Here is a 16,699-nt window from a genome sequence, read left to right as displayed (position 1 = left end):
TAGCCTAAGGCACGCTACCAAAGTTTAATTACCTTAGGGCCATAGTTTATCTCCCCTATAAAGGGAGAATAAAAGGCATCTACCACTACATCACTTAAATACCAGTAAAACCACCTTACCACACATTTCCCCAAACACATCCAATAAAAATTTTGAGATAACCATTTTGTTTGACGTAGTTAAAAAGTCCGGAATTTATGTTTTTGGGGATGACACAAGGTTTTTTTTATAGAAATAAGTGTTGTAGAAACTTCAAAAAGGGCTCATTCGATTGGAAATTGATTGGAGGGCAAGTAACCCCCCTCTCACGTCCACCATTTCCCCAAAAACTTCCAGTCAAAATTTTGGAATACCCATTTTGTTCAACAAAGTTTAAAGATCTGGAAATTGTCTTTGAGGAAAACACTCCCCCAACAGCCCTCAGGGTAAGGGTTGCAAGTTTTGTGCAGGGGGCATAAGGTTTTTATAGAAAGCGTTGTTGTGGAAGTTTCAAAAAGGGCTCATTCAGTTGGAAATTGAAAGAACTAGTGCCTTTTTTAATAGTCGAAAGTGATTGAAGGGCAACTAACCCCCCTCTCACGCCCCCTATTTCCCCAAAAACATCCAATGCAAATATTGAGATAGCCATTTTGTTCAACATAGTTAGAAGTTCTAGAAATTAGGTCTTTGAGGATGACAACCCCTAAGAGCCCTCAGGGCAAGGATTGTAAGTTAAGCCCTAGGGGCATATAAGGTTTTTTATAGAAAGCATTGTCAAAGAAAATTCAAAAAGTGCTCATTTGATTGGAAATTGAAAGGACTAGTGCCCTTTTTAATAGTCAAAATTGATTGGAAGGCTTGACATTCTTATAGAAAAGAGCAATGTGGGTACAATGTATTATTGATATTTTTCTTTTTCTTTTTTTAGACCAGGGCACTTCGTATGAAAGGAGTTGTAGTAGAAACTTTGAAAAGGGCTCATTTGATTGAAAATAGAAAGGGCTAGAGCCCTTTTTAATAGTTGAAAGTGATTGGAGGGCAACTAATCCTCGTCCAACACCCACCCTCCCATTTGTCCATTATGCTTAAAAACTAAATGTTGCCTTAAGATTAAATCAAAATGCACTGTGTTAAAGTTAATTCCCAATAAGGCATCTCAGCAGTAGCCCAAGAATGACTGAGGGTATTATGTTCAAACTTTTGGGGCTACTTCTGCTCTTAAAATTTAACCAAATCAAAATAGCGTAAGTGTATCCAAGCTTTTAAAGAAAGTAAACAGTTTTTTTTCCAAATGGTATCAAATTTTCTATTTCAGGTCAACTAGTGGAGGTATGAAACTAAATTAAATACTACTATTTGTGTCCAGATTTTTAAAAGGGTGTATGTTGTTAAAAATTGCTGAATGTTTTTCTCCAGCATACAAATAGCAGGCCAAAATATGAAGTCTTAAAAAACAAAAAGATTTAAACTGTTATTTTCTTTTCCCCTGAAAAGACTATGCAAATAAAAAACAAACAGAAATTAATTAAAAAAAAACTTTTTCCACAAAACAATTTTTTCAAAGAAAAGTAAAGAACTCCATTAAACCAAAAATAGAAAACAAGCAGAAATTAACATGAGTAGAGCTAAAAACCCCTATGACTTCCCAAGGCTAGGACATAACTTGCACTTTACTGACAAAACAAAACAAATGAATATGCATTGCCAGTTTAATATACATATGCTGGTATTTATTAATCAAAATGTTAATATTATTTGATTTATTGGAGTTATTAAGTGCCTCAGGGAAAAATAATGAACAAATATTAATACATTTAACCCTTATGGATCTTAACTATTGCCAGTGCTATATGATTGCCTCTGACTCAAACAGGAGAGTAGAAATTTCAATTTCCCTTCAAATAAAGATTTGGAATTATCCAGAGGGAAGGGGGTATTTTCCATTGGGGGGGAGGAATTCTCTGCAAGGGCGGATAAACACCAGCTTCTGGGGGAATAACAACATGAACATAAGATTTCACTGAGATATCACCAAGAAAAAAAATGAGAATATTGATTTTGCTTTGCCCCACCACAATGTTGAAAATCCAAATCATATAGGGCCTAGTTCTTTTTAACCAGGAGACTTTAATATCTGAAGCAAAAGCCTTCCCACATTCCTTTAGAAAGGAAATTGAAATTAAAATATCCATAAATAGAGATCTAGCTTTAAATAGAGATACTGGAGATATTTCCATAAACCCAATTTACAGCAACATAAAATTAAAGGATTCAAATAATGTTTTTCTTCAGTTTGAATTAAGATCATCTGACCATTCTTGTCCAATCTAATTGGTGATTAGTCTTTCATTTATTGTGGCTTGGTTTGTTTGATTCAGTCTCTCTTCTGCTCTGTCAAGAGTTACTTCAAAAGGTTAGTTTTCTTTCTTTTTGTTTGAAGCATAGCAGATGGATGGGCAGAATTCCAGGACAAAATATCTGCTTCTGTCTTTTTTTATTCTTTTCTGTCCACTGGCAGACACTACTCTTGTCTTTTTTTGCTATTTAATTTTATTCTTGTTTGTCATACATTCAATCCTGCCTGTAGCCCTTTCTGTCTTTAATAGCTCACAGAACTAATATTATTTTATTTAAGCTAGTATTTCATCATTTAAAACGTATAATTAATTGTACTATAATACACTTTATTGTTCTGATAACAAGAGACTAAAGTCAGACAGATGGCCTTTTAAACTGAGTAATACAGCTATACATAAAACAAAATCATATCCAAACCTGTTTCTGCCAGCCTCTTTGCTATGAAAAGTGTAGATGTCCTAAAATGTGGCAGAAAAATACATAAGATACCAGTAAAATACATAAAAGACCAATTTTAGATGGGGTGTGTAAAATAACGGTAAAATAGACAAAATTTACCATGACCAATTTTACCAGTCACAACACTACTAACTGAGTAAGAATTCCTTCATTTTGTACTAGGGCTATATTTGGGACTATTAGGAAGGAGGGGGTTGCCAAGATGAAGGAAATAATGTTTTCAGGGAAGGATGGGGGAATTTAATAGTGCCATTTAAGTACAGGTCTAAAATAGGGCAACTTCAGAAGGAGATATCCTAAACATTGAGACGTTTTTAATTTCTAATTGTATGATAATCTTTATGGTTTGGTCCACTTTTGACAATTCATCCCTATCCTCCCTCTAATTGTCTCATATAGTCTTTATCTATGTAGAAACATTTAACATAGTAACTGATTCAAAACAGATTAAAATAGAAATATGATTCATTGGTACTTGTTGCATATTATAAAGTAAGACACTTTAGGGTAAAATTCTACTTTAGCTACTTTTAGCTATCTTGGAAAGGGGTCACGTTAGGAAAATGGAACTTTCAGGGATGGGTCTAGAAACTAAAATATGGGTAAATTTTTGGCAGTTCATATTATTGACTTACAAATAAAGTGAACATACTACTTAATGCCTTTTATGGTCTTTACAAATATAATAATCACTTTTGTTGGAAATGAATTTTACCCCCACCCCTATATATACCAATTCAGGGTATATTTTTGCACATTCGGGGGTGGGGGGGGGAGGGGGGTAAATTTTAAACTTACCTCTCATTTGCATCGGAAATAAACTTTATCCCCCACCCCCTAATGTGCCAATATATACCCTGAATTGGAATATATAGGGGTGGGGGTAATATTCATTTCTGACAAAAATGATTGTTATATTTGGAAAGAGCATACAAAAAAGGGGTACTTTTGCATTATATGGGCCCCTCTAAAGAAGTCCAACAAGAGATGCTACAGTAAAATGGGAAAGATGCAATAAAAAACCTGTTTTTACAAGATGATTCAATACAAGGAAGTAGAGAAACACATTGTATAGCGTGGTTTTCAGATATTTAAAGTGTTGTTCTTTGGTGTTTTTTTTTTTTTTGGGGGGGGGGGAGGTACCTGTGTAAGGTTACATATTTAATATATGCTATACTTTGCCCCTAATCTTCCTAATGTGCAAATATATAGTCCAAACTTGTTTCTAAACTGTTATATAGTCATCCTATATTTTATTTGATTAGCATTAACCAAACTTGACTTTTTAGAAAGGCCTATATAATGCATAAGTTCCAAAAAAGACATAAAGTGGTATGTTTACTTTATTTGTAAGTCAATAATATGAACTGCCAAAAATTTAGCAAAGTAGCCTATGCCCCAGGAAGGTATTTTGAAGTGCCTACCTCCACTACTTCTCCTTCTAGAGGGTCCTGAAATTTGCCTACATGACAGGTCTTTCTACCTATTGACATTTTGAAAAAACGAAGATTTACTTGAATTTTCAGTTATCAGTTTCTTTTCCTCTGGCTTTAGTTCTGAAAATACATTTCCTATTGTTTCAGTAGAATTTTAAGGGTAAAATTTTACCAAATCATATTATTGACTTACAAATAAAGTGAATATACTACTCAATGCCTTTTTTTAAGCACTTTCCCAATATAATAATCATTTTTGTCAGAAACAATTTTCACCCCCACCCCTATATATACCAATTCAGGGTATATATTTGCACATTGGGGGGGGCCAAATTCTATTTCTATGTAAATGGGAGGTAAGTTTAAACTTTGCCCCCACCCCCCTAATGTGCAAATATATACCCTGAATTGGTATATAGGGGTGGGGGTGAAATTCATTTCCAACAAAAATGATTTTTATGTTTGGAAAGAGCATAAAAAAAGGCATCAAGTGCAATATTCACTTTATTTGTAAGTCAATAATATGTTTTGGTAAAAATATACCATTTTAAGCCATATCAATGTTTTTTTTTCAAAATTTAGGAAATTTATTTGCATATCTTTAAAACCTTTTAAATTTGGGATTGAGCAAAGTTGTGAAGCTGAAAACAATTTTGTTCTGTTTCATTTAAGCAGAAAACCTGTTTTACAAGGTTTCACTTTTATAACAAACAGATTGTAAAGGTCAGGACCCATGGGCATAGGCAGCATATTGCCTAGGGGGGGCAGTCAATAGAGAGATGGAAGGGGAGATGGAGTTATCTTGGCATGGGCGCATGTTGCTTCTTGCCTATGGAAGGGGGCAGAAGCCCCCTACCCATTATTTATGTATATCTATAATTACCTTTATACATAAATGTAAAGGCAATTTGGCCTATGGAGTTATTAGCCTGAATGAAGGCAGTTGTGAAGTCAAAAATATGACATGGATTGAAATATTAATTTTGCTTCTGCAAGTAAAGTGAAGGTCTAGGGGGGCAGCTACCCCCCTCCCTACACCCATGTCATGACCCCCTACAGGGAGGTACATGCTTCAAAACAACTTCCTGGGACATACTTTAACCCCTTTCCAAGATGGCCAAAAAGAATTTTACTTACTTTAGTACCCAACTTGAAAGATATGATACATATATACTCAAGTAGGCCTATGTATGTAGTTGATATTATGAAGCCAGAATTGTTTTCTAACTTCATGCTGTCCAAATTCTTTACCCCCACCCCCCCTAATTTGCAAATATATACCCCAAATTATATAAGTCTAATGTATTCTGTCACCCACCAATTGTTTTTTACTGAGCCTAAGCTAATTGTCTCTTAATACAGACTGATGAAAAACCACTTCTATGTTTGTTCTCAAGTTTTAGAGAGCATAATTTTTGAGTGGAGTTGCCATAACAGAAAAGAACCACTAAAGATACTACTTACAAGGACAGTAATTTGTATATTTTAAAAGTTTATTAACTGAAAGATCAAGTGATATAGGCTATTCACAATGTATGTGGCTAAGAGCAGTACAATACTCCATATTATAAACTTTGCATTTTCAGAACTAGGCTAGAGCCAGAGAAAAAGATACGGTAAAATTCTACTTTAGCTACTTTTAGCTATCTTGGAAAGGGGTCAGGTTAGGAAAATGAAACTTTCAGGGATGTGTCTACAGGCTAAAGTATGTCCCGGGAAGGTATTTTGAAGTACCTATCTCAACTCCTTCTCCCTCTAGAGGGCCCTGAAATTTGCCTACATGACAGGTCTATACCTATTGAAATTTTTACAAAACAGCATTTTACCTTAATTTTCAGTTATCAGTTTCTGTTTCTCTAGGTTTAGTTCTGAAAATGCAATTCCTGTTACTTGAGTAGAATTTTAAGCCATATGATTTTTTTTTTTTCACAATTTAGGAAATGTATTTGCATATCTTTAAAACAGTATAAATTGTGACTTAGGAAATTTGTGAATCTGAAAACAATTCTGATGTATTTCATTTAAGTAAAAGATCTACTTTGGAAGGTTGCAATTGTCTAATAGAAAAAATTTTAAAGGTTATCAAATGTCTGGACCCTGTAGAGAGATAAGAAGTGGAGATAGTTAATTTATAATACCTTCCCAGGACATACTTTAGACTGTAGACCCATCCCTGAAAGTTTCATTTTCCTAACCTAACCCCATTCCAAGATAACCAAAAGTTGCTAAAGTAGAATTTTACCAAAGATACTTATAGCAAAAAATCAAGATAAAATTTCAATAGGTATGGACCTGCCATGTAGGCGAATTTCAGGACCCTCTACAGGGAGGAGTGGAGGTAGGTACTTCAAAATACCATCCCGGGACATACTCAAAACTCTTTCCAAGATGGCCATAAGGAATTTTACCCACTTTAGTACCCAACTTGAAAGATATGATGCATACATACTTAAGTATCAATTTATAACAAGTAAGCCTATTTGAATTCTCTTTTAACATTTGATTCTTTTCTTCTCAGAACATTAATTTTAAAATGGATGTTTAAAATCCAGATGGCACAAGCATATGCTAAAAATTGTACTATAATGCCTACAAGTTTTATGAATAGGATAAACTGATGTTTTTTTTTTACAATAAACATTGGTTTTCCTTTGTTTTTGTTTTTCTCTAGTTATGACGGGATTTTTCAGCTTGACTTTTATTCTGGAAAAGCCTAAAGCTGCAACTAAATTCGGTATTTTCTGAAAAACTGGGCATTGTGGACTGCTACCACCATTCCATTTTTTTTTTTTTTTTGGTTTCTGGGTATGGCACAGAAATATGCTAGTAAATGGGCTGGAAGTGCCAAAAATTGTTGCTACCAGTCTCTGTTTGCTCTACCAGTTTTACACAAAATGCCGAATATAGACAAACTCTAAGGTATTTGGTTGTCCTTAAGCCAGTTAGAACTGCATGAATACTTTTAAGGAATAATGTATATTATTATATTATTTTTAACTAAGGCAAATATAAAGTTTTCAAACTAATGGGAAATTGATACAGTTAGTGTTTGGAATTCCCATTCGTGTGAGTTAGGCATAAGAGCAAAGCTTGTAGACAAGAGGCTTGTATATCCAAGAGGCGAATTCAAGAAAGAATTTGTTACTTACTTACTTACAATTTTTTCATAGTTTCTTAAATGAAGTTTCTGTATTGTGTATCCAAGAGGTGACTTCAGGAAAGAGTTTGTTACTTGCTTACAATTTTTTCATAATTTATTGAATGAAATGTCCGTATTGTATATCCAAGAGGTGAAAACAATAAAGAGTTTATTATTTACTTGCGATTTTTTCATAATTTCTTGAATGAAGTATCTGTATTGTATATCCAAGATGTGAAATCAATAAGGAGTTTGTTGCTTACTTAAAAATATTTTCATAATTTCTTGAATGAAATTTCCGTATTGTTTATCGAAGAGGGGACTTCAAGAAAGGAATTGTTACTTACTGAGAATTTTTTCATAATTTCTTGAATGAAATTTCTACATCGTGTATCTAAGACGTGAAAACAATAAAGAGTTTGTTACTTACTTAGAATTTTGTCATAATTTCTTGAACGAAATGTCTTTTTGTTTATCCAGCAGGCCAATTCAAGAAAGAATTTGCTACTTACTTACAATTTTTCATAATTTCTTTAATGAAACTTCTTCATTGTGTATCCAAGAAGTGACTTCAAGAAAGAATTTGTTAAATACTTACTTACAATTTTTTCATAGTTTCTTAAATGAAGTTTCTGCATTGTGTATCCAAGAGGTGACTTCAGGAAAGAGTTTGTTACTTACTTACAATTTTTTCATAATTTATTAAATGAAATTTCTGCTTTGTGTATCCATGAGGTAACTTCAAGAAAGAGTTTGTTACTTACTTAGAATTTTGTCATAATTTCTTGAATGAAATATCTTTTTTATTTATCAAGGAGGTGAATTCAAGAAAGAATTTGCTACTTACTTACAATTTTTGATAATTTCTTAAATGAAATTTCTGCATTGTGTATCCAAGAGGTGACTTCAAGAAAGAGTTTGGTACTTACTTACAATTTTTTTTTCATAATTTGTTTTTCATCAATTCATCTTTATATTCCATAGTGATATTTTCTGAAAATGCCCTTTTCATTTTTTTGGCAATTTCACTGTCTATTATCACATTATTTTTACACAGGTAACCGTTTCGGCACGTAGACAAGATATGGTTTACGATATTAGTAGAAGAGTAGGCCTTTCTTTTGTTGATCTTCCGTTGAATGCTAATACCCGAAAGCTGACGATTGGATGTATCAGTAGGTAATGTGTTACCTGCAACAGTAGCAAGGAGTTGTCCTCTATCATCAACGATTATTTTTATGTTGGCATTCTCTTTGAGTGCAATCATCTCTGCAGATCTCAATCTAGCATAACCATCAACATAAGAGTTGAATTTTTTCGGTATTGCAAAGAAATTTAATTCCTTACTGTCATGACAATGCATGCATACATTTCCAATAGTGCTACTACTCGTACTTGTTTCATAGTTTAAATACTTCTCCTTGTTGGCATTCAATGCTACAATAACCTTGTTATGTGAACAAACTTTATTAAAATGCTCCATCTTCACTTTTTTTTTAAAGATATGATTTGTGTGTTTATCATTTCACTGCGTAAAAAATACTGATTTAATACGTGCAATAAACTAGGTAGTGTCGATAGCCAGACATAGAATACCAGTGGGAAAGCCACATCGTGTCTCTGACCAATCTTAGATTACAATTGGTTGAGCCGTAAGCATATTTTGTCATTTTAAGATACGTACAAAAAAAATAAAAAAAATAAATAAAGTTGAATAATTTCGAGGTTTAAAAAAAAATAGTTTGTTTTTATGAAAAAAATATTGAATTAGAACTATCTGTCCTCATCATTATGAGTATCCAAAACTGGACTTAAGTTTCTCATTTGAACTAGAGAATTGTATTTGCCATAATTTTCTTACAAGAAACTAGAGTTTATGGTCAAAAACCCTTATTAGCTAATATTTTACGGAAATAGTTTTATTTTTCGATCCTAAAATGGACTTAAGTTTCGCATATGAATCAGAGAATTGTTGTTTTCATAATTTTCTTACAAAAAACTAGAGTTCACGCTCAAAAAACCCTGATTAGCACAAATTATACCGAAATAGTTTATTTTTCGATACATAACTGGACCTAAGTTTCAAATTTGAACCAGATAATTGTAATTTCCATAATTTTCTTACAAAAAAAACTAGAGTTTACGGTCAAAAACACCTATTAGCTCAGATTTTACAGAAATATTTATTTTTCAATCCATAACTGAACTTAAGTTTCACATTTGAACCAGAGAATTGTATTTTCAATAATTTTCTTACAAAAAAAACTAGAATTTAAGGTCAAAAACCCCTATTAGCTCAGATTTTACAGAAATAGTTTATTTTTCGATCCATAACTGGGCTTAAGTTTCACCTATGAGTCAACGAAATGTATTTTCCATAATTTTCTTACACAAAACTAGAGTTTACGGTCAAAAACCCTTATTAGCTGAGATTCAACGGTAATAGTTTAGTTTTACAGATTTAAGATAACACATACCTACAAAAGACTAGGAAATCTAGCACAAAAAAATTAGAAATGCCAAATCAACAACCACAAATTATAAGTTTTAGAAGGCCCGCACGAAAGAAAGGCCCGGATACCGAGCTAAGAACTGTCGGAAATAGAAAATTACACACCCCAAATCATAAGTTTCAGACAACACACACCTACGAAATACTAAGAAACCTTAGCTCAGAAAAGCCTGAAATAGCAAACTATTCATCCCTAACTATAGGTTTCAGACAACAAACACCTATTAGGGACTATGAATCCTAGCTCTGAAAATTTCAAAAAGCAAACTACACATCCCAAATCATAATTTTCAGACAACACACACCAACTAAATACTAAGCAACCTTAGCTCAGAAAAGCCTGAAATAGCAAACTACTCATCCCAAACTATAGGTTTCAGACAACAAACACCTATGAGGGACTATGAATCCTAGCTCTGAAAATTCCAAGAAGCAAACCACCCATCCCAAATCATAGGTTTCAGACAACACACCAATGAAAGGCTAATAAATCCAGCTCAGAAAAGTTAAAAATAGCAACCCATCTCCCCAAAACAAAATGGGTTTATTTTCCATGTGAAATATCCATTATTTTATAAAGTTTCAACTATTACCTACACTTGAAATTTATTCCAAATATTAATAGGAGGGGCACCCCCTTCCATCCAACTCCTCTTTTTTTATCTACAACAATTACCCCCTTTAGTAAATGCACACGCGTACATAAAATGACCGTCTCATTAACTTTCTAATCGAAACAGCTGTTATGGACATGTGGCATTTATCTGCACATTCTTGTACACTTGTTATCAATAACAAAAACCTAGTCTAGTTGTCTTATACAACCATGACCATACTCTCAAAACATGTTGGACCACATTATAGGTTGCCAGCTTTTTTTTTAAATTTACACGCGAAGCTACGCTGCATATTCTTGTGAAATTCATTGTGCAATTGATATCAATAGCAAAAAAAAAAAAAAAAAAAAAAAAACAGTATGATTGTTTTATACAACCTTGACTATTTTTTAAAACATGCTTGGGCACTTTATAGGTTGCCAGCTTTTTTGCAATGTAATCGTCAAACCACACTGCCTCAGGCGTAGGTTTTCTTGTAGGGTTCATATCTATTACACTTTTGAGCATATTCTTGTAGGGTTCAAAGTGCGTACACGGTTACTACTCCCATCTTTTGAACTAATTCTGTTTAAACCTGAAGGCCCAATGAGAGTTGGAATGTTTTGGTATTAACACACACCTATTAGGCATCTGCTCTCCTCCCTAACAAGGAAAGAAACATACAGCGTAAGGCAGTGGCGGTTCCAGGGGAGGGGCGAGGAGGCGCCCCCCTAACGTAGTCTAAAGTAATGTAATTTATTTAATTAACGCAAGATTGCGTTAATTAAACCTGCTATTTTTTCAATCCATTCATTGTGCTCAATCGCTGTTCACAAGTTATGCAAGCTGTCTATTATTCATTTATAAGGTTTTTATCAAAGAGGTAATCGTATAGACTTTGAAAAAAGCCTCATTCGATTTCAATTGAAAGTTCTAGATCCGTTTTTTAAAGTCAAGAATAATTGGACAGTAAGCAACCCCCCCATGCCATAAAAACTTGAAACTTTTTGCAATAAGTTTCAAAACGAACAAAAATTAATTAAAAAAACTTTCCGAAAAATAAGTTTTTCAAATAAAAATATAGGCCATTTTAAACTTAAACTCAGGAGATAAAAATACCTTTTTAAATTCAAACTCAAAACGACCAGAAATTACTATTAAAGAATAAATGAAACCCAAAACGAACAATAATTAAATAAACAATCATAGCAAAAAACACACAACAAGTAATAATATCAATGAATAAATAGATCTTAAAGTGACTAATGATTAGACTGAATATAAAAATCAAGTTTAAAACGAAAAAAAAGTAGTTTGCTATTAAAGTATAAATTAAACTTAAAATGAACAGAAATTAAATAAATAATCAATGCAAACAAACATACAATATATATTAATTTAATGAATGAATGAATCTTAAAACGAGTGAAACTTAAATTGAATATGCAAATCAAGTTTGAATCGAATAAAAATAACTACAAACAAGAGTTTGGGTATCGCCTCAGTGCAGAAGCCTAAAACCTACTGCGTCATTGGCGCTTTACTGAAAACGAATTATATTACATATGTTTTCTTTTGTACTTAATATTGAAGATAAACATTAAAATTACAGTAAAATTTTGAACTGATGAGCTTTCACCAATTAATATCATTATACATAAAACATTCAGTTTAATTTATTAGTTCTTTCCAAGATTGGTCAAGACAAATACAGTTTCACTGCAAACAAAATTTGAATACTGCCCCCTTCTTTAACTGTAAAAACAAAGATACTTCTACGTCATTGGAGCTTCACTGAAAACGAATTACTCGTATATTACAAATTTATTCTTTTCCAGTTCTTACAGCATTGAAAATGAAAATTACAGTGAAAAAAAAAATCTTGAACTGATGGATCTTTCAACAATTAATATCATTATATATCTAATATTGAATTTTATTTTTTTTTTATACTTTCCAAGACTCTTCAAGACTCGTTTAGTTTTTAGTAAGGCACTGATGAGGCAGTAAGTTTTAGGCTTCCACAGTGAGCCGATACCCAAACTCTTGTTTGTAGTTATTTTTGTTCGATTAAAACTTGATTTGCATATTCAATTTAAGTTTCACTTGTTTTAAGATTTATTTATTCATTTACATTAATATATATTGTATGTTTGTTCGCATTGATTTTTTATTTAATTTCTGCCCGTTTTAAGTTTCATTTATACTTTAATAGCAAACTATTTTTTTTCGTTTTAAGCTAGATTTTCATATTAAATTTAAGCATTACTCGCTTTAAGATCTATTTATTCATTTATATTATTACTTGGTGTGTGTTTTTTGCTATGATTGTTTATTTAATTTCTGATCGTTTTGGGTTTCATTTATTCTTTAATAGTAATTTCTGGTCGTTTTGAGTTTGAATTTTAACAGGTATTTTTATATACTGACCTTAAGTTTAAAATGGCCTTTACTCTTCTTTGAAAAACTTGTTTTTCAGAAAGTTTTTTAAATTAATAACTCAAAACGAACATAAGTCGTTCCGTATACGAAGGATTACCCCCTCCTCAATACCTTGCTATTTACGCTAAAGCTATTAGCACTTAAAAAAAAACTTCCTTTTCTCATTAAACGGCCCCTGTGTTTCAGTAGCCGTTCTTAAAAAATTAGGACATACAGTGAAACTTCAGCGTAAAGAGCAAAGCACTGAGGAGGGGGTGACCCTTCATAAACGGAACAATTTATGTTCTTTTTCTGTTATAGTTTTGCTCCTTATTTTCAGTTAAAAAATTAATTTTTTTTTTAACTCCACAAAGAGTCAAATGATATAAATTACAGAAGAGAGTAGAGCTTATGGGTTCTTTGGACGTTGGGTTTCAGATATGACACTCATTCTCAATGAAAAGGTAAATTCAATTTGACAATTTAGAGAAGAAAGCCCATGGTTTTCAAACGGAGAATTCCAAGGGACAATTTCTGAAAAGACGGTTCTAAATTAAGGAAGTTGTTTAGGGGTTTGATTTAACATCTGAAAATACATATTATCGGTGCTAGACTTTTCTCCTTGTAAAATCCCCACCTCGAATTTTTTTTCCATGGAAGATCTACATAAAAAATGACCCCCCCCCGGGAAAGGTCTCCCGTATTCCCCTCGATAGTTCTGCATGTTCATTAGAAGAAAAATTGAAAAACCCTACGAAACACAATCCCACAGAAAATTTTTCATTGTTTTTTTTTTCTGGGAGGGGATTTTCTGCGGTACAGTGTGGGGGAGGGGGCTTGTAAAATTTATTTTCTTCACCCTTCAAGCTGTCAATGTTTTGTAAATTTATTGCCATTTTCAATATTTTACCGGGTGAGAACAAAACTCCAAGTAGCACTTGCCAATCCTACCCTTACATGAAATTTTCTGGTGACACTCATGATACACTGCCCGACTTTCTCACCTATACGCCGGTAGGCATGTGGATGTAATTTTAACTTCTACATAAAAAGAAATCTTTGCAGTGCGTGGAGTATAGATCAGTTACCGTACTTTTGGCTTGAAACATTTTTCAAGCCAAAACATTAAAACATAAAAAAAGAAAGATTTATTCATTATCAATATACATACAATAATACACTGTGCTAGTCCCCCCCAAAGGCTCCTTGGCCTATAAATTAGGGGAGTATATACGGATCACAAACTCAGAGAACAATAGCCAATTACTTACTTTTTTTTACTTCACATTCATATTTACTTAAGGAGCACAAAAGATACACGATAATATTGGAATTATGTCATGCATTGTATAAAAGGTGTTCTATACCGACAATATTTTTAATTAGAATAAAATATTCTAAGAGAACGAACCTAAAATATACCAAGCTAATGGCCTTTTAAGAGCTATATTGCTGACTTAAGAGCTATGGTTTAAGTCAGCTATGGCTTAGCATGGCTAATTGTAGACAGAGAAAAGCCAAGACAGATGGTCCAAGTAATTGAGAAGCAAATGTTTAAATGGCTGGGGCACGGGTAAATTTTGTATCTTTTAAGTTTCGAAGCCCTCATAAGACAAAGCTCTAAGTGAACAATGAGAAACCAGGAAGTAGTTTCTAGCGTAGATAGAATAAATACCATATTTGTGATATAGGTTGTCCACATTTATACAAGATCGAAAGAAAATATAAGAGCCAAAATCACACTTAATTCGAAACTGCTGTTAGTCTTTTTTAAGGTCAAGAAAAAAGACAAAAGAAAAAGAAGAGGCAATAATCAACACAAAGAAAATTTTATAGGTTTAAGCCTAATTAAAAGCCTATTTTGTTCATATGATCAAGGGAAGAATTAAAAAAAAGGGCTAAAAAAAATGCATAAGTCCTGCTCCTGTCCGTGAATCCAAGAAGATAACCAATGCTGTTACCGTATTGTTGTTTTGGTTTTTCTTCAATTCTAAATAAAAGTGTAAAAACGCGAAAAGAAATGGTGATTGACATTCTCAGTTAATTAACAATGTACAAGTCTGTAATAATACCGATATTGTCATACGGAGTAGGAGTTTGGGCCGATTCAACTTGGATTATAAGCAGTATGACCCATTTCATCAGAGTACAAAGCTTGCATGCCTAACGGTAACATCAGCTCACAATGAAATGTTAGGATAGCTATGAAGCTCTTCTTCAGGATTTCAACGTAAGAAAATTCTCTTGGGGAAGAACCAGTAAAATTTTCTGTCAGATAACAGGTAAGTGGTCAGTGGACCCAGACACAGCAGCTATGAAATGACAAAAGCAAAATTTTGTATCTTTTAAGTTTCGAAGCCCTCATAAGACAAAGCTCTAAGTGAACAATGAGACACCAGTAAGTAGTTTCTAGCGTAGATAGAATAAATATTTTCCCTTAGGAACTACTAACCTCGTATTTCCTCCGTACACCCATCCATACAAAGACAAATGCTGGTGGGACCTCTTTCTTGGAATAGGGAAAAAATACGTAAAACTTAATCGAACTCTAAAAAAATGGAATTGTCAGTGAAAAACTCACAAATATAGCTCTTAAGTTCGTGTATTTTCCAACTAAAATACGTAAATACCGATTAAAATAAGATACAATTTGTATCATTACTTTCATTATTGTAGGTAGGTCAGGGCATTGCTAAAAAAAATAGAATTTTCAGTGAAATAAAAAAATAGAGATATAATCTTTCAGTTTTAATAAAAAAGTATATAATATTAATAATTATTAATTACGTTAAAAAGTGTATTTTACTTTTACTTCTATTTGGTTTTTATTGTAATTGATAAAAAAATGGTATTGTCATCGAGAATCTCTATTACAAATAAATTATTTAGTATTATAATAAATAGAAAATACTGCTTCTGCTACTTCATACTATTTCAGATATTAAGGTGAGTTCTCAGGGGATGTTGAACTAAATAAAAACAAACTATGTACATGCATGTTGTCAAAAGGATATATCAGCGAAGTCTCAGGAATGCCATAGAGTATTATTGGCATGTTGAAGGGAATGACGAACTAGGCAAAAGTCACTATGTGCATATTATAACTGCTACTTCTACTATCCTTACAACTTCTAGGAACATAAAAAAATGGCCTAGAATACTAAGTTAAGACTTTGAGGGTATGTTCAATCAATCCATCATTTATTCATACTTAAACTGTATTACACACATGAAACACACGCGCCATATTATATAAGGAAGATGCTTAAGTAACTGGTCAAACGGGTTTCTTTCAATAGACAGTTGGATTGTCTATTGCATTTTCTGTCTATTGTCTATTGGATTGGATAACTTCTCGTGTTTTAATATTAACCTACATAGTTTTATATTTTTCCACTTCTTCTTGAAGGTCACTGCTAGTAGCAATACAAATCTAAATTTATGGAAGGGTAATTCAAATCAAACCTTGTGGTAGCACAGTGGATTGGTGTACAGCTTGGCAATACTGGACCAAGGGTTTATTCCAGCTCCCGCAAGGTTAGGCAACGGACTTGCTGACCACCACTGCAAACAGATTCAGCAACCCAAAGGTCAACTCAACACCCTAATCGAAATGTCTAATAGAAAAGTCTAATCGAAATGTTTTTTAAAATAATGGATAACAATTGCTGAAACTTAGCATATCTTAAAACTAAAGTCTCTCGTAACGATAACGCAAAACTAAGAAAAAATGAATTCCAGTTGGTTTTCGCATCTGGAAACTAACCAAGAAAATTTTAGTCTGACATATCCGGGAACC

General features: G+C 32.8%; 1 protein-coding gene and 1 pseudogene across 2 annotated transcripts in view; both read right to left on the bottom strand.

The window, feature by feature from the left end:
- LOC148943972 (uncharacterized) overlaps positions 1–16,699 on the bottom strand; it is a 73,863-nt gene that overhangs the window by 17,493 nt on the left and 39,671 nt on the right. The window contains exon 2 of the mRNA XM_089101904.1: positions 15,353–15,448. The gene's annotated coding sequence lies outside the window, so the exon portion shown is untranslated. The remainder of the gene's footprint in view (positions 1–15,352; positions 15,449–16,699) is intronic.
- The window catches only part of LOC148943973 (uncharacterized), a 51,395-nt pseudogene that overhangs the window by 17,487 nt on the left and 17,209 nt on the right, over positions 1–16,699 (bottom strand). The gene's annotated exons all lie outside the window — the stretch shown is intronic.

This window comes from Artemia sp. Qi Xiang Cuo, chromosome 15, assembly GCF_049724085.1.
Source record: "Artemia sp. Qi Xiang Cuo chromosome 15, ASM4972408v1, whole genome shotgun sequence".
Classification (NCBI taxonomy): Eukaryota; Metazoa; Arthropoda; class Branchiopoda; order Anostraca; family Artemiidae; genus Artemia; species Artemia sp. Qi Xiang Cuo.
Note: the sequence above shows the minus strand (reverse complement) of the source record. Positions and strands in the feature narration are given on the sequence as shown.